A 22,693-nucleotide genomic window follows, 5' to 3' on the forward strand; every position below is an offset into this window, starting at 1 on the left:
ATTTTGTCTGTGCATTGAAGAGGAGAGGTCTAGATCTTTGTGGTCCTTTTCGGTTTCATAATTAATGATTGATTCTACTAATCTTCCAAATGACAGCCCATCCCTTCAGCCCTGCTAAATTTTAGGCAAGCTTGATGCCAACTCCTCAACCTGAAGGGGGAGCTCTAATAAGTGATTTTCCTCTCCTTCTGTGGAGCCAATACAAAAATATATCTCTAGTACAGGGGTAGGCAACCTTGGCTCTTTTATGACTCGTGGACTTCAACTCTCAGAATTCCTGATAGCATTACTTAACTATAAGGTAGGCTTGTCCTTGTTTAGCAACTCTCTTGTTTAGCAATAGTATTCAAAAAGTAACTTTATGTTAAATCCTTGCATTTATTACCTTTGCAGGTCTATAAAACGAAGGAAAACTGAAACAAGACAAAAAAGGCAATTATGGTTTCACCTAGTGACTGCTTTGCTTAACAACCAAGGTCCCAATTGTGGCCACTAAATGGGGACCCAATTGAATTTGCTTGTGGAAATCCAGAAGGGAACATCAGAAATCCTAATTATATGACCACGGTTCACCAAGCAATCGCATGGCAGTCACATGACCACAGGGACACTGTGATGGCCCGAACTCCGAGGACCAGTCATAAGTACCGTTCTTTAAGTGCTGTTGTAACTCTGAACAGTCACTGAATTAAAGATTGTAACCTAAGGATTATTTTTAACTCTAAAGCATAGTACCTGCTGAAAGCGAGGGCAATGAAACTCTCAATTCTAAAAGGCTTTCTCAGAGACATAATCTCTTCTTCTTTTTCTTTCTAAGTAGCTAGAAAGGTCTCTTGAAATGACAGTACAGCACAATCCAAATCAGAGTACACTATTGGGACCAGAATTTCTGTCACTAAGAGATGCAGTTGTTAAATGAGTCATATGATTATGCCAGTTTTGTAATCTTTCTTGCTGGGGTTGTAAAGCAAGTCACTGTGGTTATTGAGCAAATTTGGTTTCCCCCATTGACTTTTCTTCTTGGAAATTGGCTGGAAAGGTCATAAATAAGAGATCAAGTGATCCCACAATGTTGCAGCCTCCCTAAATACATGCAGATTGCCAAGTCATGGGGAAGCTGCAACAGTTGTAAGTGTGAGGTCCAGTAATAACTCACTTTTTTCAGTGCTGTCATAACTTCAAATGATTGCTAAATGAATGGATGTAAGTCAAGGGCTACCTGTACAAATTCAAACAAATAAAGTTGACTCTTGCCATACCTAATCCAACACTCTAATTACTGTTTGATTATTCTCTTAGTTTCTAGGCTTAGAAATCAAAAGTTGCAAAGGTGCAGGGAGGGACATTTCGAGATTATATATTTCCCACCATAATAAAGTCCAGGCAGGTAGAAGCCCGAATGAAAACTGGTTGCAACACGAGGAAATGGACAGAACAAAGGATAAAATCAGGAACACCCAACAAAAATCAAGATCTTATTTCCTCTCCGGAGAAAGTCGTATCTCTTCAGCCAATTACATTTTTTAAAAAACCAAACATTAAACTCCCACACTGGAGTCAGTTGCCAGCCTCCCCTCCTCCCCTGAGACAAGATTTATAAGCTCCAGAAAGGGAACACAAGATATATCATTTCAGACTAAATCACTTTGCTCCCCTGTTAATAGAACTACATAAGTAGACTAGTGGGGACTGCATGAGGCATGTCTTGGCTGGAAGAAGATGCCTTGTTTGCATAACATCAGGCATTTCTCCTTTTAATTTGGTGATACACTTTTAAAATTCCTTGTAAAAAGAACATATTTATGGTTTCTGTCTGGCTTGTCTCAGCTTAGGTATTTAGGAAAGAAAGTCCCTCGACTCCATTTGTAGTGAAAGATGTACTTTTACTAAAACCAAGTGTTTACAGCGTAAGCAAAGTCAGATCTGAATATTTCTACATAAACCCAGTGATTTTCCCTTCTCGCATATCCTCCCTCCTTGGTCATCTTGTTAATGTCCAATGATATTCCAACTAGATGTTTTGGTAACAGTTCTGAAGTTTGGCACCTCTTTGGTGGTTGTTTGCATTCCATTCCCAGGGCTATGTCCTTGGATCTTTCAACCCGCTCTCTCTGGTTGGCACTTCTGGTTACTGTCATCCCTCCTCCATTTATTCCCCTATTCCAACTTCCCCATTTTTTTATGGCAGGATGCCATCAAAGAAAAGTAAGATTGAGGTGGTGTGTTGGCAGATTTGACAGGTTTCACTGATTCTGGGCCAGAAGAGTGATTGTATTCACAGAAGTGAATTACCTGTACAATTTTTGTAGATGCCGTTTTATTTTTCAAAATCTGTAAAATTAAAGTGCGACTAGGCACAGAAGCAGCTAGTTCAAAGGAACAGGTAGTATGAAATTCAAGGGTCACTAAAATAGGACCTGCACATGATTATGTAAAAATTATGTCATGTACATCATGACATCGTGCAAACGATGCAAGATACATATGACATTTTCATTGCTTCTTCCAGTTGACTGTGTCCCTGGCTAAGATCAATGTGTCAGTTAACCAATGCTAGGCTCTAGAGTGGGGACAGAGCCCATGCGGTATAGCAGTTAAGGCAGTGGTGGGATTCATACACCTGAACAATTGGTTCTCTGCATGGACGCTGCTTCCAGAAGTCCGTTCTGAGCCTTGTGGGCCTGGGCTTCCAAGGCCCAGAACAGGCTTCTGGAAGTGATGTCCATTCACTTCTGGTGGGCTCTTTTGGACCTCAGAGGCCTCCCCTGGGCTTCTGAGGCTCAGAACAGAATGAATGAATGAACCTTTGTTGTCAAAGTACAACCATGTATACATTGAGATTGGCTGAGCCTCTCTTCGTGCCCCCACCCCCAACTCACAGTGACAACAAACCCTCCATCTTATTACACCACGTGAGTTAATTGCACAACACACCGGCTTCGCAAGTCAATCATACATAAAGTTTATAAAATTATTTCCCGTTCAAGAGCCTGACAGCCCACGGATAGAAGCTGTTCTTCAGCCTGTTGGTATGGCTAGCTATACTCCTATATCTTCTACCCGATGGTAGGAGAGTAAAGAGATACCGACCAGGGTGTGAGTCGTTCCTGAGAATTTTCTAAGGCAGACTTCCAGAAGCGGCATCCACGCACTTCCAGTGAGCTGTTCTGGGCCTGGGAGGCCTCCCCCACCCACAAGGCTCAGAACAGACTTCCAGAAGTGGCATCCATGCACTTCCAGCGGTCCATTCTGGGCCTTGCAAAAAAAGGCCAAGACCTTTAGCTGATTCGCCAAAGTCCACAAAAAATTAGCTACCAGTTCTTCCTGCTGAGTTAAGGCACCAAGCTAGAAACGGAGTCTATGTTGTAGTCCTACCATGGCAGAAAGGTACACTAGTTGGATAACCTTGGCCCAGTCACTCCCTCAGCCCCAGGAAGCAGGCAAAGACAAGCCACTTTTGAAAATCTTGGCAAGAAAACCCCAGGGTCTAGTTCAAATAGCTAGACAGTCACCAAGAAGTCATAAGGGATCAATTATGATTTAAAAGCACCAAAACAAGAATGGTGTGAGTCACTTTTAGACATTGTGACCAGAGTTAAAATTTTGTGTGTGGCCAAATTTTGTCTTACAGAGGTTTTCTCTTTAACCTGCAATATTTCACATACAAGTATCTAGTAAATTTCCCTGCTGCATCTGAGGATTCTCCTACTTCTTTCACCATGTAGTGTGCTGGATTGTCCCTCTAATGGCATAGGTCAGGGGTAGGCAACCTTGGCTCTTTTATGACTCGTGGACTCCCAAGCTGGCTCAGGAATTCTGGGAGTTGAAGTCCACGAGTCATAAAAGAGCCAAGGTTGCCTACCCCTGGCATAGGTGATAAACTATTCCCAGTTCTAGCTTTCTGCTGAATGTTGCATAATGTTCATTCTACCAGGACTATCCTGGTCTACTGCTGTAATTGAACAAAATGAAGGATGTGAATTTGCTGTAGAAGATAAATATGCTATGTCCTGGTATATACTGCCATCTGGTGATACTATATTATGGATTTATTATCCTCTGACAGCAGGGGAAAAACACAATTTCCTTTTACTTGTGGTCTCCTTGAATACATCCAGCAGGTGTCCCAAGTATGCTTTCTTATCCAGTTCTTCCTATACATCTTGATCTAGCTGTGACAATATTTCATCTGCACCCAGCAGATGAAGGGGAAGCAGTAAATATAAAAAGAGTCTTGCTGCTGTTTCTTTTCAGACTTTATTTTACACAGGAGCATAAACAATCATATTTCCAAGGAGTTTTAAAATAATTAAAAATAGAATAAAGGTAAAGATTTACAAAAGAATGATGCTGAGATACATAAACAAAAGAATATTTTTTCTGCTCTGTACATACAATAGAAATTTGCAAGAAACAATTCTGTTTTGTCTGTCAATAATAGATCTTCTGTAAAGGTGAGATCTACCCTAACATATCCCCTAGTGCAGGGGTAGGCAACCTTGGCTCTTTTATGACTCATGTTTCACCACGATGTAAAAAAGATGTTGAGACTCTAGAAAGAGTACAGAGAAGAGCAACAAAGATGATTAGGGGACTGGAGGCTAAAATATATAAGGAACGGTTGCTTCCTGGGCTCCAAGATCACTGCAGATGGGGACTGTAGCCAAGAAATTAAAAGACGCTTGCTCCTTGGGAGGAAAGCCATGGCAAATCTAGACAGCACACTAAAAAGCAGAGACATCACCCTGTCAACAAAAGTGCGTATAGTCAAGGCTATGGTCTTCCCAGTTGCAATGTATGGCAGTGAAAGCTGGACCATAAGAAAGGCTGAGCGCCAAAGAATTGAAGCCTTTGAACTCTGGTGCTGGAAAAGACTCCTGCGAGTTCCTTGGACTGCAAGGTGATCAAACCGGTCAGTCCTAGAGGAGATCAACCCTGACTGCTCTTTAGAAGGCCAGATCCTGAAGCTAAAACTCACTTTGGCCACCTAATGAGAAGGAAGGACTCACTGGAGAAGAGCCTAATGCTGGGAAAGATTGAGGGCAATAGAAGAAAGGGACGACAGAGAATGAGGTGGCTGGATGGAGTCACTGAAGCAGTAGGCGTGAGCTTAGATGGACTCCAGAAGATGGTAGAGGACAGGAAGGCCTGGAGGAACATTGTCCATAGGGTCGCGATGGGTCGGACACAACTTCGCAACTAACAACAACAACAACTTTAACGAAGAGAAGAACGAGGGGGGGGCATGATAGCAATGTTCCAATATCTCAGGGGCTGCCACAAAGAAGAGGGAGCCAAGCTATTCTCCAAAGCACCTGAAAGCAGGACAAGAAGCAACGGATGGAAACTAGTCAAGGAGAGAAGCAAGCTAGAACTAAGGAGAAACTTCCTGACAGTTAGAACAATTAACTAGTGGAACAACCTGCCTCTAGAAGCTGTAAACGCTCCAACACTGGAAGATTTTAAGAAGAAACTGGACAGCCATTTGTCCGAAATGGTATAGGTTTCCTGCCTGAGCAGGGGGTTGGACTAGATGACCTCCAAGGTCCCTTCCAACTTTATTATTTGAACTGTTTCACCCACACGTCCTCACTTGTCCTCCTAATGTCTTTTCTTCCAAAAATCTATTTTTCTCTAACCATTTTATAATAAATCTTCTAGACAACAATAGCTTCCTCATGCAATTGAGTTCAGTGTGCTTGACAGTTGTGATGGCACCAGCTTTACTTACTTATAGCACTTTGTTTTTAAAATGCTTACTATATTTAACAGGAAACTGAAAATCAGATTTTATCCATAAGCACTGCAAAACGGACTGCAAGATTATGACCTAGACTGCATTGTAAAATCTTATCAAATCAGATTATGAAATTTATCATAGCCTAGATCGGGGTGGGCAACTATAGCCCAAATATATCCAGTGGATTTCAACTCCCAGTTTTCTCGAGCCAGCATGGCTGGCTCGGTAATTCTGGGAGTTGAAGTCCACAGGTCATAAAGGGGCCATAGCTGTCCACCCCTGGGCAAGATAGATCACAAGTGGCAAATAGGTTAGGATTAAAATTAAGATTAAGATCACTGATTTCTCTTCTCTCTGGGGGACTGGAGGATAGGAAAGAACAGCTCCTCTATAGTAAATGCTGTACCACATGTATGAGGCAGTTCATATCTACAGACAGAAACTGTTTGTCTTCTGAACAGAAACTATGTTTTGGAAAACCACGGCTGCTACAAGGCTTCACAAATAAAAAGGCCCTCAGTTTACATCCAGTTTAAGTCTATAGCTGACTGGAACAAAAGCACTTTGTTGTTCTTTATGACTCAGAGTGGGAGGTTCCTCACAGTCTGTTACTTTTTAGCCTTCCTTTTTTAGAATTGGTCTGCAAACATTTTTGGGGAATCCTCCTGCCAAATGACTGATGGGGAAAATAATAAAAGATTAAGAGGACAGGCAGAAACTCATCTCCACAAGATCCAGGAAAATCTCAAAACATCTGATGACTGATGGGACTAATTCTGATGGTGGGACTGCACATCAGTAAACAGGCATGATTTATTCACAGTAAACAGTCAGTTTGATCCTCTAGGTATAACAAAAATTGAACAATGGGGAGTGAACCCTCCTCCCTCTCTGAATGCAGTCTTATTTCCTCCTAAGAGTAATCAAACTAACAGCCAAGGCAGAAACGAGTAACAGAGAAATTCCTCAACAGGTTGTTCCCATTCTGATCTTCCATTAAGCCGAAGCTTCCTCTTGGCAGCCTCCCTTAATGACATGCTTGACATTGGCTGAATCATCTGTTTGCTTAGTGCAGACATGTCAAACTCGCGACATCATTGCCATTGCCGGCATTGGGGTGGGCATGGCTTCCAGATGACACGTCCAGCCCGTGGGCCGGCAGTTTGACACCCTTGCAAGCTTTGTGTGCACTGAATGTATCCCCTTGCTTTTGGCTAGATGTATAACTTACTGCCATGTTTCCTACTCTCTGTGGCTGACAGTCTGTAAAGTGCTGGATAATTTCAATCACATGAGGCAAGACTCCTGGAACAAGAAGACTGAGAGATGTAATGATTATGGGAATGCAAAATAGCTGGAAATGATCAAACTGAAATACTTTAAGGAAGTAGTGGCAGATTTCTGGTCAAATAAACTTGGCCATTATTTGACTGATCTGTAATTCATGCAAAAAATAAGAATGGATATATAGCAGATGGAAAAGATGCAACTTAAGGAGTGAAATGGAATAGGAAAAGGCACAGAAAGTGCAAGATCATCGATTCAAATTTGATCAATGGCAGTAAGAACGGTTAGGTTTTTGGGGGGTGGGCGGGTTAGTGCAATACATCTAGATGGATAACATTCTATAATGTAAATTTAGCTAACCTCATGACAATTTAATTTGGGGGAGTGATTATCTCTTATTGGATACTACTGAATGTAATTCTGTAGTATATATACATTTGCTTTATACTTAACTGTATTTTAAACTTTATATTGCATTAAAATTATAGAACATTTAAGTGCTGTACTCATGGAATATGAGACAAGGTGTTAGAATAAGAGAATTCAAATTTATTCTTGACTGTGCATGAAAGAATCTACTTGTGAGAGACGTATGCATCTCGCCTCATTAACTGGAAATATTTTGCCTTATGAATTCTGATGAAGTAGCAGGATATTCTTTTGGCTGTCTCCAATTATTTGTAGGTTTGATTCTACCGTCCTCCCCAAGGCTCCTTGGGAAGGAGATCCAGCACATAGTTAACACTTTACTATATTTAGCACATGGACTTGTACACGGACTTGTAATATATATTAACATTTCACCTAGATTAAAAAAATACAATAAAATATGAATGTTAAAAAGACCTGTATTCAGACACCAATGTCTAGGGCCATCTAACCATTAAAGAGCAGCAGCATTTATGTTTATGGGGTGTTCCTTTCCTTATGGTGCATCCTGAATAGCGTAATAGCGAGAACTAAATGAACTAGCAACTGTTGGCAGCCAGATTACTCTGTAGATTTTCCTGGCTCTCAAAATACATGGCAACGCATTTCAACACTTCACTATGGTAGAGATTGATGAGAGCAGTTTTGAAAGAAGCTATGGTTTGCCCCTTCCCTAAGAAGACATCCTTAAATCCCAGGCTATAACTTTCCCTTTTTAAAGATTATTGAGGTCATGGTTGATGTACATCCTAGAGAAAACAAGATTGTCACAGCCTGATAAGTTTATCTCTGTCTTTCCTTATACAAAAAAAAATCTTCACTTTTTTCTCACTTTTTTTTCCTCAGGGCTAAGTTGCTGTTTAATTAAACCCTACCAAAAATCTTTTCTATTTCCTCACGTGCGACCATCTTTCTTTTTTAAAAAAAAACACCTTCAAGCATTCAGTCGCTGTTTGCACTTCCAAGTCCTGGCGCGCTTTTGCAAAAGCGGCCAATTTCCATCCAGGCAAAATCGCAATCTCCCTCCGCCCGCCTGGCTTTCTAGCCTAAATTCTCCTCGGCTTTGCTCTTCCTGCCGCTCCCTTACAGTATTCGCCGTGCTCGTCTCCTTTCGGAAATTTGCGCCCCTGGCATTAACACACAAGCTCCGTTTCCCTTACCAGGGAAGCGGCGGAGGGTTACTGGGCAAAGCGAGGGCCGTTCCTCTCCGCCAAGAAAGCAAGCAGCCCGAGAGGCGTGCTCTTCCTCGTAGCCCTGCCCTTGCCTTGGATCATGAACGTAGATCTGCGCTTTCTCGGCCAGGCTGAGCGACTAAAATGTCTGCCGATCGTTTCCGTTTTAACAGTAGGCATTACACCAGGGGTCTTCAAACTTGGCCCTTTTATGACTTGTGGACTTCAACTCCCAGAATTCCTCAGCCAGCAAAGCTGGCTGAGGAATTCTGGGAGTTGAAGTCCACAAGTCATAAAAGGGCCAAGTTTGAAGACCCCTGCATTACACACACCCCCTGCCCATTATCACCACCCTCCGCGCCACTCCGCGGGCAGTCTGCCGGTCGTTCTTTTCCGCCGCGGCCGCTCAGATCCTTCGGGCATTTCCGTGGGGGCCTTTCGGTTCTTTCCGTACACAGAGAGGAGGGAGGGGGGCGTGCGCGGGGCGGGGGCGGAGGAGAGCCGAGGCATGCTCTGCGGCGCTTGCTCCCTGGCTGGCTCCTCTCTCTCTCCCTCTCAGTCGGCCGCTGCTGCCTGCCTGCCTGTCGCCGGGGCTGGGAGAGCCTGAGAGAGCGTGTGTGTGTTATGTGAGTGACGCGGCGGAGGTGTAGTTTGACGCGGTGTGTTACGTGGGGGAGAGAATAAAACTGCGGCGAGAGCCTAGGCGCGAACGAAAGCAGTGACGGAGCAGCCTGTAGCCGGTAAGAGGAGAAAAGCAAAGAGAAGGAAGGAAGGCGACTAACAGCCCGAGAAGAAAAACAGGGAGGGGCGGCAGCCACAGGGCCGCCGCCACCACCAGTACCAGCAGCGGCGCGGCCGTTGAGGCGGGGTTGCCTCGCGGGCGGGTGTCGGGGCGGGGGGGGGGAGACGGTAGTCGGAGAGAGAGAGAAGGAGGGAGAGACGAGCCGCGGCCTGGCGACCCCAGCAGCGCCGGCTCGTCTCCCCCTCCGCCTCGGGGTGGCCTTTTTTTAAAATGGAGGCGCCTCTTTCCCCTCAGCCGCTCCTCTCCCGCCGAGCCCAGCTGCCGCCGGCCCGCGCGAGGAACAAAGAATAATGGCGGATGGAGACGGCGAGCGGGCAGCGGAGGGAACGGCGCGGCCGCCGCCGCCACGCTTTCTCCGTGGGGAGGAGACGATTCGGCGGCCGTCCAGGGTTCCGGGGAGGGGGCAGTAGCGGGAACCCCGCTCCGCGGCCACCGCCGCCCTCTTGACCTCCGCGCCAGCAGGGAGAAGCGGCCCTGGGCGATCCCTCCCGGCCGTCTTCCTCCTGTTGGCGTGGCGGCGCCGGAGGCCCCTTCCTCTTCTCTGGCGGTGAGAAGGCTCCGAGTCCTGGCGTGGACCGCCGCCTCACGCGGCCCTGCCTACCCTCGGCTGGTTTAGCTTCGGCCGCGGATATCCCGTTCGGCTGCAGTGATGACTCGGGAGCAGGGGTCTGCCCTCGCAGTCAACCCCGTTTTTTCCCCCCCCCAGTTTCTCTTTCCCTCCAACTTCCTCCCCCAACGCAGCTTTGCCACCTAGCCCCTAGGTAAGGAAGTTTGGCGGCCCAGCCCCAAAACCCACTTGGATTTTCCCGCCCCTCTCCTGCAGGGAGTTCCTTGGCAGTGTGGACGGGGTTGGGGCAGCCTGGCCAAGTTAGATCTGCAGTCTCGGCCGTTCTTCCTCTGTTTCTAGAGTTCCACGTAGCCCAATGTTTTTAATTCAAAATTTTAGTCTTGATGACTGCCCAAAATGTGCACCGAGATTAAAAAGCCTTCAGAGTCCCTTTGTAATAAAGTTCTTTGGACCAAACCTACATTCTAGAACAAATTGTTTTCTCTCTCTCTCTCTGTATATTGTGAAAGTCTGAGCCTATCTGAAACGAACTTGTATCAGCTTTTCCTCCAGTTTCATTTTTTGTACTTCATCTGTCTAGCATAGTAATCTATGACCACAGTGAAGATAAAGAGTTATATTGAACGAAGTAATTCTTTATTAGTAATATAATTTGTGTAATGATACAATATATTGTGCTAAACATACTATAAAGAAACCCTAGAATTAGGGCTACTAGAACTGTGCTGCAAAACCTCAAATGTTATTGACATATGATAATAGACAATATTTGGGCTTCTGTCTTGTAGTTATCTACTTTTGCAGTCCAAATCTGCCAGCTTAATTAAAATAATATAAGGCCTGAGAATATGTAATTTATATAGTATCTTGTTTGTTATCTTTCAGAGAAATATAGTTAGTACTCAAAAAGCGGAGACAGCATGTAAGGGAGTTTTACACTTAAAACGTAGAGATTTTTTTTCCCCACTTTCAGATTAGTCTATAACATATGTTTGAATTCATTATTTAACTATCACACCCACATAGATTGGATATTAAAACTACAAATTTGAATTCTTCAAAACATTATTCAGCTTGTACAGACTGGATGCTGTTGACCCCTTCCAAACCTTTGAAAAAGTGCTCATGGGGTTTAGAGGCTCTCTCAAAACCAGAGGTTTGCATTAATCAGATTAGAGTAAACTGAGTGTCTCTGTTGATGCTAGCTGATTTAGTTATATTTCACAGATTTTATTTTTAGTCATCTGTAATTGGCAGCTACATGCTTTAACAGAAAATAAAAATTGGGCCAAAAAGTGCTACAACATAAGACACAGGTGCTCACATTCCTTTTTTTTTTACTTCCATAATAATTATGTCTTTTTGTTCAACTGTTCTCCAACACTTCATTTTATTGAAAAAAAATCAGGATTATCGTATCAAGATTTAAAGTAGTTTATTTGATTATATCCTATCTTTATTTTTGGTTAACTTGAGAGGCGTACATGCTGTTGTTTCCTATTTACACACAACAACCCTGTGATGTGAGTTGGGCTGAGAGAAATGACCCAAAGTCATCTCTTTAGATTCTAGGCATATATTCTTTTCCATGTAGCATAGTGCAAATATACTATCTACTGTAGACAGTATGCAGGTAGCACTGAACTACACAGAGATATGGGGATTGTAGTTTTGCAACATTTAGAGCAGACATGTCAAACTCACGATGTCACATGACGTTGCGCAACATATTGGGACAGTTTTGCCATTGCCATCAATGGGGTGGGCGCGGTTTCCGGGTGATGTGTCCAGCCTGTGGGCTGGCAGTTTGACACCCCTTATTTAGAGGGTCATAAGTTTCTCACTCAGATATAAATGCAAGAAACTTCAGAACTGTAGAAGCTGAAATCCTTGCAGTGCTAAAAGGAAAATGTTTGGAAACTTTAAGTCATTCAAAAAGTTCTGGATTTTTTCATATGTTGAGGGTTATATTGCATTGCTGTATCTTTTAGAATTTAGATCACTCATCCTGATTCTTTTGATTAGTTGGATAGTATTCGTAATGCAAGCACAATAATCTGGGTTGCATTTATTGACTGCTTTCCATCTATTGTACTTTGAATAAAACTTTTCTGTTTGTTTCTTGGAGAGAAAAAAGAGGCTTATGTAAATCTGTTAGCTGTATAATCCCATATACTAGTCAAAGGTCAAACATCTTTGTTAAAATACACTATTTTTTGCATAATCTGTTCCATATGAATATCATCAGAAGATGAATATTTTAAAGAAAAGTGTGTAATATTCCTCTTTCCAAGAGATGTTGCTTCTAAGGGCCTAAACAGCCAAGTTTACTTCATAAAAATGCCTCTGAAAATATTATTGGCATAAATAAAAACTTGGAAAATATAATAGGGCTAATACACCTGGTTGCAAAAATGCTACAAAAGGGTAGGAACAAGACTTTTGGTATCTTGTTGGATTTTCCCCCCCAGCCTTTATTATTGTTAAATAATTCAAAGGTGATAAGCATACCTAATACTTCCTCCTCCTATTTTCCCCACAATAACAACCCCATGAGATAGGATGGGTTAAGAGAGAGTGACTGGCCCAAAGTCATCCAGCCAGTTGTTACTACCAACTACTAGTCATTCAGATTTTTGCACCCTGATTTAGTAGCTTTAAAATAGATCTGAATGAATGTTGCAGTGCTTCAGTTTTCTGTAGGCTGTAATAGGCTACTGTAGTTTTCAAATGAATATAGGATTTTTTTCATGTTCATTTTTTAAAAAAAAGTTACAGTATTTCTAATTGCTATATGTAAAGATTTTTCAGAAGAATTAAATGTACTTCAGCTATGTGTTACAAGCCTAATATTGGAAAGCTTGATATTATACCTTTTAATTGCCTTATTTATGATCAATTATTTCAACTTGAATACCAACCTCAACTATGAAATTCAGATTTTGTATATTTCCATCTATTTGCTGTTCATCCAATATAAAATCAAAAGTGTGGATAATTTGTGTGGTCTACTTGTGGATTCTATAGAAAATTAGTTTTTAATCCAATTTCAAAATTTCTGGAATTATGTTTACCTGTGTCAGCATCATATCTGAAGATAAACAGTTCTCATCAACTGGACTTCTATTAAGCCATTGTCTCAATGAACCACAACTGACTCTTCTTTTGTATCATACCGTCACAAATCATGATTTATGCATCAATAGCTGGATTCATATATTACTAAACAAGCACCAAACAGACGTCTTGTGCAGTATGTGAATCAATTCATAAAGCTGTCCCAAACTAGTTACTCTTTTTTACCCTGCATGTGCTGACAAATGATTTTCACACTTTGTTCCCTTTAATATTAACCTCCAAACTAACTACCGATTATTTCATGGTTTTTTTTTGAGGGGGGGGCGTTTGATGCCTTCAGGCCAATCACGTCAACTGCCTCAACTGGTACCTGCAGTTTGGCAACTTTTTTTTTTTAAAGTAGTTCGTCATTGCTTGTTTTCTGGGGCTGAGAAAGAATGACTGGCCCAAAGTCACCTGGTTTTGTGCATAAATTAGGACTAGAATGCAGGATCTCCTAATTTCTAGCTTGGTGCCTTAATGACTATTACAAATTGGTTCTTCATAGTATAGCAGACAAATAGTCCTTCACACAGTGAAAATACACAGCCTATCATGATTTTGTCATAAAATGCAAAGTGAAACTAACAGCTTTTGTGGCTCAGGCTTGAGTTGATGGGAAATGTGTGGGAGAAGTTTTCCCACAATTTTAATGCCTGTCAGTGATGGGTCTCTGCTAAAGTCTCAACTTCACTAATGATAGCAGAAAGTCTTGTCTGCCTTATGATCTTATGCCTGGATGCATTTGCTAAGCTGTAAATGGTAGTTTATTAGCAAAGTGATTGGATTCACGTAAAAAAATAAGGCAAAACAAAACCATAAATGCATTTTGATTTAAGCACATTGTATGAAGTTAGAACCAAGCCTGTAACTCCTAAAAATTTGCACAGAACTAAATGTCTCCATTATAAGCACTCAGTCCAGCAAACTTAAGAATCACCAACCCAGAACATATCAGCAATTGCAGCTTTACACAGAAGAAAATTGGTAATGCAAATATATATTTATTTAGCATATGGCAAGTAATGCAAATAGCTTAACTTAAGAGAAACATGTCTGCCATTTCTCATCTGTCAAGATTGTATGAACCATAAGAGTTTCCCTCTGATTCACCAGCAGGTTTACAGTTATGCTGTAGTTATGGTGTCCTGGCTACATGTCTCAATCTGCAAAGTTATGCAAATCACTTGAAAGTAAGGCTGAACCTTGGAAGACTAGCCTCCATGAAAACATTGGTCTATATGCAGCCCATTGAAACCCATGCGTATGCAAAAACTTAAAATTGCATTTTTTGAAGAAGAAAGCAATGAAATCAATGGATGTTTATCTGGATGTAAATGCAGATAAATGATTTATTTTTTATCTTTGTCCAAATAAGATATGTAGTATTTTAATACAGGGGTGTCTAACCTGTGACCCACAGGCTGCATGGACAGCTAGTTATGCAACCCCACAAAATAATAAATTTAACATTATTATGTGATTTATACAAAATACATATTTTATATGTGTTCCGAGACAATTTCTCTTCACTCAGTGCTGCCCAGGCAAGCCAAAAGGTTGGATACCCATATTTTAATATAACAGAAGGAACCTTGGAGATCTTTTAGTTCAGCCCACTGTTCAAGCAGGAAACCCTATACCAGTGATGGCGAAACTTTTAGAGACCAAGTGCCCAAATCGCAACCCAAAACCCACTTATTTTTCGCAAAGTGCCAGGGCCACATCAGCATTCTGGTGCCCTTGAGCGCGGGGGCAGGGAGGTGCCTCTGAGTGCTGCCTCCGGCACACAAAAAACAGGGACGAAAAAATGGGCCACCGTGCTGCAAGGCACAAAAACAGCTGTCGCGGCACCGTGAGATGCAGATACAAGGCACTGTACCATGCAAGAATTGGGCAGGGCTAGTGAATATAACGCAGGCACTAGCCCCACCCCATTTGCAGCGCGTGCATGCTCGCGGCCCTATGCATACATGCACGCACGTAAAATGCTTCTCCCTTTTCTTCCAGTTCATCAATCAACAATGGTTGGTGACCTCTGCTCTACGACCTCTACTCAAGCTTGCTAGTTGACTGCTTCGCCTCCTTTCTGCTGGGTGGGGCTCCTGCTCCGGGCAGCAGTGGTGGCCTGATGGTTTTGCTGCTGGCAGTGGCGCGTGTGCCAACAGAGAGGGCTCTGAGTGCCGCCTCTGGCACGCGTGCCATAGGTTCACCACCACTGCCCTATATACCATTTCAGTTAAGCAGTTCAATATCTTCTTTAAAAACCTCCAGTGTTGGAGCACCACAACCTCTGTAGGCAGATCATTCCTCTAATGTCAGGAAATTTTTCCTTAGTTCTAGGTTGGTTCTCTCCTTGATTAGTTTCCATCCATTGCTTGTTGTTCTGCCTTCAGGTGCTTTGTTTGCAAATATAAGGCAATTATCTTCCATTAAAATTAAAGCTAAAATATTTATTAGATCAACTTTCTGCATTCTTGAAAAAAGGTTACAGTATATCAAACATACAATTAAAACACAGCAAAACATAGCGGTCTAAGCAAAGGGCTCCACAAACATTTTAACCTCAGGCTTGTGAAAATAGCTAAGTCTTAATGACCTTCTAGAACAGGGCTTTTCAACCTTTTCACCCATTGTACCACTTTTAGAATATGGCAAAATCTGAGTACCACCAATTGCCTAGCAAGGTGTCAAAAACTTGATGACCAAAAAAAAAGAAAAGAAAAGTGATGAAGTACAGGTAGTCCTCGACTTACAACAGTTCACTTAGTGACTGTTCAAAGTTGCAATGGCACTGAAAAAAGTGCCCCCCGAGCCACAGTCAAGCAAGACGCCTGCCTGCCTGGTGGCGCTCTTCCTCCTGTCCAAGGTTTTCATTGTTGTGAGCATTTCTGTTGAGGATTGGCAATGGGGGTGGGGCGGGGGTGTTTGGTTTTTATTCCCCCCGTCTGTTGGGTGGTTGCAGCAGGTTTTGGTCACTTCACATGACCCTGGGACACTGACCATCAGAATATGAATATGAATCAGTTGCCAAACATCTGAATGTAAATCACAAGACCCTGGAAATGCTGCAACATTTCAGCTGATTGGCGCTTCTGGCCTCAGCAGAAGCTCCAGGATCAGCGCCAAGCTCCAGCTGGAGCCTGCCGCTGATCCTGGCTCTTCCACTGAGCCCTGACAGCCCCGAAGAAGTGCTGATCCTGGCGCTTTCGCTGAGCTCTGACAGTCCTGCAGCTCTAGCCATCTCTCACTCAGGGTTGTGCGGTGCTGCCACTGGTTCAGCTCATTCCCCTCCCGCGCTACCACCTTTCTAGGATGGTAGCATACCACCTGCCAGGTGCCAATGTACCACAGGTGGTACCAATACCACTGGTTGAAAGGCCATGTTCTAGAACTGTAGGAGAGTGGGTTCCATACATAATATTGGGTCAATTCTATAATACAGTATAGAAGCTGTGAAATAGAAGGCTAAGGGATTCACAAACAATTTTCCTTTGGAAGTAAGATTGTTTTGGTAATATATTATTAATGGGTCTGTAATAACGTAATTAATCCTATGCTATTACATTGGTATTGTTAAAGAATTTACCACGGGCCATTTACAATTGTAAATTGCTGTAATAAAATTACAAATATAATTCTGCTAATTTGGTAAAGATAGTATTTTTAAAAGTCTGTTCATTTTCAGAGAAATACAATATAGCACCCCAAAATAACATGCCCATGTTTTTGTAAATTGTTAATATTCTCTTTTCTAGATGGTCAAATTTTCATTTTCACAGAAAACCCCATATTGATTCAGTGACTCTCATAAAAATGTGCACCATCAGGAGCCTGTAGTTTGGGATGGTATTGCAATAAATAAAACTATTAATACAGCGTAGGCATCATTTATTGAGCTAGTTATACAGGGAGTGCAGAATTATTAGGCAAATGAGTATTTTGACCACATCATCCTCTTTATGCATGTTGTCTTACTCCAAGCTGTATAGGCTCGAAAGCCTACTACCAATTAAGCATATTAGGTGATGTGCATCTCTGTAATGAGAAGGGGTGTGGTCTAATGACATCAACACCCTGTATCAGGTGTGCATAATTATTAGGCAACTTCCTTTCCTTTGGCAAAATGGGTCAAAAGAAGGACTTGACAGGCTCAGAAAAGTCAAAAATAGTGAGATATCTTGCAGAGGGATGCAGCACTCTTAAAATTGCAAAGCTTCTGAAGCGTGATCATCGAACAATCAAGCGTTTCATTCAAAATAGTCAACAGGGTCGCAAGAAGCGTGTGGAGAAACCAAGGCGCAAAATAACTGCCCATGAACTGAGAAAAGTCAAGCGTGCAGCTGCCAAGATGCCACTTGCCACCAGTTTGGCCATATTTCAGAGCTGCAACATCACTGGAGTGCCCAAAAGCACAAGGTGTGCAATACTCAGAGACATGGCCAAGGTAAGAAAGGCTGAAAGACGACCACCACTGAACAAGACACACAAGCTGAAACGTCAAGACTGGGCCAAGAAATATCTCAAGACTGATTTTTCTAAGGTTTTATGGACTGATGAAATGAGAGTGAGTCTTGATGGGCCAGATGGATGGGCCCGTGGCTGGATTGGTAAAGGGCAGAGAGCTCCAGTCCGACTCAGACGCCAGCAAGGTGGAGGTGGAGTACTGGTTTGGGCTGGTATCATCAAAGATGAGCTTGTGGGGCCTTTTCGGGTTGAGGATGGAGTCAAGCTCAACTCCCAGTCCTACTGCCAGTTTCTGGAAGACACCTTCTTCAAGCAGTGGTACAGGAAGAAGTCTGCATCCTTCAAGAAAAACATGATTTTCATGCAGGACAATGCTCCATCACACGCGTCCAAGTACTCCACAGCGTGGCTGGCAAGAAAGGGTATAAAAGAAGGAAATCTAATGACATGGCCTCCTTGCTCACCTGATCTGAACCCCATTGAGAACCTGTGGTCCATCATCAAATGTGAGATTTACAAGGAGGGAAAACAGTACACCTCTCTGAACAGTGTCTGGGAGGCTGTGGTTGCTGCTGCACGCAATGTTGATGGTGAACAGATCAAAACACTGACAGAATCCATGGATGGCAGGCTTTTGAGTGTCCTTGCAAAGAAAGGTGGCTATATTGGTCACTGATTTGTTTTTGTTATGTTTTTGAATGTCAGAAATGTATATTTGTGAATGTTGAGATGTTCTATTGGTTTCACTGGTAAAAATAAATAATTGAAATGGGTATATATTTGTTTTTTGTTAAGTTGCCTAATAATTATGCACAGTAATAGTCACCTGCACACACAGATATCCCCCTAAAATAGCTATAACTAAAAACAAACTAAAAACTACTTCCACAAATATTCAGCTTTGATATTAATGAGTTTTTTGGGTTCATTGAGAACATGGTTGTTGTTCAATAATAAAATTAATCCTCAAAAATACAACTTGCCTAATAATTCTGCACTCCCTGTATCCTTATATCTAGATTATGTAAAATGAATGTAGTCATTACATTAAGAATATCATAAGCTTATATAGAAATAAAATTATGGAAGTTTTAAACTCTTTTTTAAAAAAAACCATCTGTGGACTATAGACTATGAACTTGAATCACTACCTTCAACATTTGTAAATAGTTAAGATTGCATTTTAATAGGAGTTTTGTACCACATTTTTTAAATGTTTGTGCCTTTTTCTCTTCAGATTAGAGTTGCATATGTGTATGTCCAGATAATAGTATGTTCCATAATTGGCATAAGCATGCCATTTGTATTCAAGTTACATTGATTCAAATGATCCAATCCCAATTAAGTAAATGGTAGATTCAGTGATAATTGTTTGTTAAAATTGAAAGTACACAGCAAGATACTAAAGCAGAAGTCTCCAACCTTTTGGGCACCAGGGACCAGTTACGTGGAGAGAGGTTTTTCCATGGACCGGAGGGGGTGTGGTTTTGTGTGTTATCTGCATCCCGTGGATGGGCCTTTGCTTGTTTGTGCGGCCCGGTTTCTGGGGACCCGGGGGTTGGGGACCTCTGTACTAAAGGAAAGAGATGCATGTGAATGAGAACCTTAAACACTACACTCTGTGAGTGGGTTATTATTAATTCTGCTGAAACCTGATACCCTTAGATCAGGGGTGTCAAACTGCCAGCCTGTGGGCTGGTTGCATCATATGGAGGCTGCACACACCCCAGCTCCAGCAATGCAAAAAAACTCATGATACGTTGCGACACATCATGTGACACAGCACGTTTGACACCCATGCCTTAGATGCTGCGTTAATAGTGGTTAGCAAAGAGACTTAGAATTCCTGGGTAATTGAAAAGAACATGTCAGAGGAGCATGATGACATACTTCTTTAGTTTGTAGTATATCGTCAGATAAGGACAGACTACGGTAATTTTTTCTCTTTATTTATTCCAAATCTTAGAGATAAGGGAACTTAAAAATCTAGATAAGGAAAAAAAATTAAATGACCTATAAACCAACACTTATCAGCTGATCTTAAACCAAAGAACTCCATCAACTGCTTTCATTCATGTTCAGAAAATAGTTGTAGGTCTTTTGTCTTTTTAGTCTTCAGTAAAAATTCCTATTAAACATTTATCGCATTTGCACTAAATAGTAACGTGTAGCCTCACGGAATTTGTTTACTGTATTGATAATAATACACATTATCTCATATTCAATTTGTGGTCAACACTTTTTCCAAAATATTTTTCATCAGTAGCATTACCAACATCCTACCAGATATTGAATGGGTATTCTCCATCCTATATCTTGCATATTATTTTTGTTTGGTAAGTAAAGAAATGTTCATTTATGTTTATACTATTAAATTTCATTCTGTTTTCAGCTTTTTTCCCCAACCTATCAAGATAATTCTAAGGATACCTTTTTTCTTCTTGGTCATTGGCTACACCATCCAATTATGTATTAGTGCAAATTTGATGAGCATTCCATCAGCCTCTTCATTAAAGTCATTAATAAAAACATTTAACAACAGAGACTGATCTTTCATTTCTATCACTGATTTGAAGAACCATTGGGTATGTTTTTAAGCCAGCTAATCATGCCACTCCAAACTTAATAAGCTTGCTAAAAGCCAGTACTGTTACGGGCTGCTTTGTCAAGTGTTGTGGTGATGTCAAGATACATTATGCCCATTTTACACCTGCAGTCTATTAAGGAAACTGGTTCTATGATTGAAGGCACCAGAATAGAAACCAGGAGATGTGACTGCTAGCCTTCCATAGGAACAAAATTAACTGGGTGACCTTAGGCCAGTTACTTTCACTCAGCCTTAGGAAAAGGCAGTGGCAAATCACTTCTGAAAATCTTGCCCAGAAAACAGCAGAGATTGGCAGTTACCAGGAGTCAACAATGACTTGAAAGCATGTGTGAATACATGCATACACATCTAAAGGAAAATTAATCAAAAGATAAATTTCATCTGGCACAGTTCGTTCTCAACAAAACTGCTGAATTCTGTTATTACTGCAGTTCTTTCAAGGTATTCTGGAATTTCCCCATATATTGGGGTTAAGCTAACTGTTGTCTACTTTGCTAGAAATACAGTACTACTCTCCCCCATACACATACAAACATACTTTTTCAAAGACTGGGAAATCAGCTCTCTTGATCATTTGGCACTTTGCCAATTGTAGAATTTCTCAAAGATAATTATAAGAGTTCAGCTATCAGACATCAGTACATTAAGGTACAATTTGTTTCATCTTGAAGATAAACTTACCAAAATAATTTTAAATAAGTCTAAGCTTTTTTATAAAGAAATTATTCAGGAGACTGAACATTTTTATGCCCTTGATGGGAGAGAAACATCCCAAGTTTTCATCCTGCTCTCCCCAATTTCTTGGTAAAACAGATACAATTTAACCTGACTTTCTCTGTCATTGTTCTGTGGGCTTGCTTAATTGAGCAAGTATTTCAATGATTCTTTTGCACATGCCCAAAAAGTCAGTTTTGTTTTTAACACATATAAAAATAGTCTGTGCTCAGAATAATCAAATCCAATTCTCTTCATAGCATAGAAGTGTGCTGAGAAAAAGCTGGCTGAATACTGTAAACAAAAATCTTACGCAGACTCGTACTTTATTTCTATAATCCACTACTGTACTGCTTAGTATAAAAGCCAATTAATTGATCATTTTAATCTGCATAGGTTAAATGGTGAATTCTGAAAATAAACCATATCCTATGTTACTGAATTCTGGTCTATCTCCAAGGCCGGAATATTCCCTGTCTATTATATAAATAAAATTTGAACAGGCTATATGTTCAAACGTGTTTTAAAAATTGGTTAATATCTTATTAAAACTTTAAATTCCTTCTGTAGGGATTTTGTCAGCATGAGTTTTGTTTTTTATAAGGTGTTGCACATTCTGTTGATCTGCATGTCTAATGAACATAAACTGAACAAGTAATATAGTGTATTATTACACAATAATTCATGTTAGAGCCAGTACATATGGCTAGGTCAGCTCTATTTCATGTACCTATAGGTAACATTAATACAGGTAATTTTTTAGCTTACAACCACAATTGAGCCCAGATTTCTGTTCCTAAGTGAGACATTTGTTAAGTGAGTTTTGCCCATTTTTATGACCTTTCTTGCTACTGTTGTTAAGTGAATCACTGTACTTGTTAAGTTAGTAACATGGTTGTTAAGTGAATCTGGCTTCCCCATTGACTTTGCTTGTCAGAAGGAGGCAAAAGGTAATCACATGATCACAGAATGCTGCAGTGGTCATAAATAGGAGTCAGTGGCCAAGCAACAACTTTGATCATGTGATCAAGGGGAATGCCACAACAATTGTAAGTGAAAAATGGTCATAAGTCACTTTTTCCAGTGCCATTGTAACTTCGAACGGTCACTAAATGAACTGTTGTAAGTCAAGGACTAGCTGTAATGTTAACTAAGCCAAGAATGTCATTAGTTGATCTTGGCTGTGTTTTTATTAAGCTCTGATAGACAATTACTGCATCAAAAGTCAAGATGGCTTTCATTGCTACAGTATTTGAGGTTTTAGGCATAGAGTATTGTTTAATCTTCAATCCACAGCATTATTCACTGGTAATTGGAAAAACGGACATATTTTCTTAATGTGGTCAGGTTGTAAAGAAAATGAAAATTAGTTCAACTGTGGTAATAATTTGAAAGTTAATAGATCATTTAAAGTTTGCAGGTTTGTTCCATGACACATATTCCCAGTTGCATTTATAAAATACTGTGTAAGCATTTATGTTTATTTCCTACATTTATATTTTTGTCTTTCCACCAGAACTCAGGGTAGCTTATATGTGTATTATTTTCTCCAATTTTTCTTCATAAGACGACTTTGATCAGATTGGCTTTAAAGACAGTGCTTGACTAATGTAAACTTAAACATGGCTGAAGGTAAACTTAAATCTGATCTCAGTCTAGCACAGGGGTCGGCAACCGGAAAAAGGAAAAGAGCCACTCAGAGCCGGTTCCATCACAGAAACAAAAAAGTGGGAGCCGCAAAATGTGCGTGTGCGTGCGTCCACTCACGCGCATGTGTAAAAAACTGCGC

The 22,693-nt window shown here is 41.2% G+C and overlaps 1 protein-coding gene across 2 annotated transcripts in view; it reads left to right on the forward strand.

The window, feature by feature from the left end:
* The first annotated feature begins 9,183 nt into the window (after nucleotides 1-9,183).
* Nucleotides 9,184-22,693, forward strand: part of CREB1 (cAMP responsive element binding protein 1) — a 54,576-nt gene continuing 41,066 nt past the window's right edge. The window contains exon 1 of one of the 2 annotated variants that reach the window (XM_083354946.1): nucleotides 9,184-9,254. The gene's annotated coding sequence lies outside the window, so the exon portion shown is untranslated. Of the gene's footprint in view, nucleotides 9,369-22,693 lie in introns of both variants that reach the window. The other variant, XM_083354945.1, reaches the window with a different exon arrangement.

The sequence above is a fragment of the Vipera ursinii genome (assembly GCF_947247035.1).
Source record: "Vipera ursinii genome assembly, chromosome: 1".
NCBI lineage: Eukaryota > Metazoa > Chordata > Lepidosauria > Squamata > Viperidae > Vipera > Vipera ursinii.